We start from the raw sequence: 1,795 nt of genomic DNA, 5'->3' as shown, positions 1-1,795 counted from the left end.
CATTCCAGGTGCATGCCCTCAATTCGTAGTCCTTATTTCGTTTGCCATAGTCGTCATCAAAAGTGGGGTCTCTCATCCGAGGCTGTTGTTGCGTTGTCATTGGGGTGGTTTTTTACGTGGCGGGTCCCAAACCCAGCGCACAACCCTATGCAGGGGATGTTTCGCCTTCTCACTTTAGCTCGCCTTCAAACGGATCTTCTTAGGCTACCCAGAGGATACTTGGTCAAGGACCGAAAGTCGTGAGCTGCTTGAGTCATATGTAAAAGAATCGTTTCTGGCCACTCCCACGTGAATGGCGATCATAAAACTTTCCTCACTTGCGTGAACTTCTACACATGACTCCATCCTCCAAAACACAAATTAGCTAGCCTGTGGTTATACAAAAGCGGCCGATTTTATTGTTTTTAAAGTGATACACCTACTAAACTTCGTGTTTCAATTAAAAAATTAAACAAAATATTAATTTCAAATATATTGTAAATGAAAATAAAATAAAAAAATTAAATATATAATTTTTCCATTGCATGCCATTCTCTTACATTTCGAGTTCATTTTGTAAAGCTCACTTTCTTTCAATTGATTTTTTCATTTTAATTTTTAATATTTTAAATTAATAACATGCCATTAACTTATTTCTAAATAGAAAGTTTCTATACCGCAAAAAGTGCCGCTATAAATGTAGTCAAATATACACAATACTTGAAAATTTTGAGTGGTAAGGTTTGCGACGTACACATATTTACACATGCATGTGTATAAAAATGTCAAAAAAATTAATTGTAATTGCAATTAAATTAATGTTATCAGCTAAGCTATTCCCCCACAATGTCTGACTGTATATTGTTTGCGAATAGATTTTGATAACTGAACATTTGACCCTAAACTCGGGCAAGGAATTCTCAAATTATAGCTACAAACAGAGATAAGATTTTTGCGAACTCTTCGCTAATAGGAATCTGTGTTTACGCGTACAACCGTAGAACGTATATTTATAACAGTGATAAACGTTCTCCGTACATAATATACGTTCTCTGGGTACAACGTCATTGTACTTCAAAAGTGGTAATTTTGTTATTCACGTAACTGTTCCTAGCACATTTTCAACCGATGCCTAAAAATATGCAACGTTTATTGAAGACAATTGCAGAAAATGCTAATGAATTCAACCAAATACTACCAAAATGTTTATAGCTCCGGTATTTCACAAGCCACTCGACCGACCGGGCGAAATTCGATACCTCACATTCTCAAAATGCTAAGAGGGGTTCAAAATGATCCAGCAATTTATTCCATTTCAGTAATTATAATTCAGTTGAAGCTGGCTTTTCCATACGCGAGATGAAAACAGGAATGAGGAAGAAGTTATGAAATTAGTATTACATACAGTAGATTAATTAATTTATTGAAAGCTTGAAAAGTGAGCCGCAGTCATCCAAACTAAAATACATATGTATGTACATGTGACGGGCTTGCCCATCTGAATTGTGCTGGACTGACAGGAAGAATTTTGGAATCTATTCTTGACAGTAAGGGCTTCCGCTAGTCTTGCATTAAATGCAGACCAACTAAAATTGATTTATTTAAAGTTTTTAAGCAGGCGCGCAATAATTTCAAGGAGATTGGCCGTGAGCCTGAAACCCTTACAAATAAATTTAGGCATTATGAAACATTGTTTCAATCATTTAAATGCCTAAATGACCAGGGGGAGAATCCAAAACCTTCCAATAAACGTAAACGTCCGTCTGATGAAGAGACCACTGCTTCTTCCTTAAAAAGAATGACTCCACCCAATATT

Source organism: Bactrocera latifrons, unplaced genomic scaffold, assembly GCF_001853355.1.
Source record: "Bactrocera latifrons isolate USDA-ARS-PBARC rearing strain unplaced genomic scaffold, ASM185335v1 scaffold_379, whole genome shotgun sequence".
NCBI lineage: Eukaryota > Metazoa > Arthropoda > Insecta > Diptera > Tephritidae > Bactrocera > Bactrocera latifrons.
Note: the sequence above shows the minus strand (reverse complement) of the source record.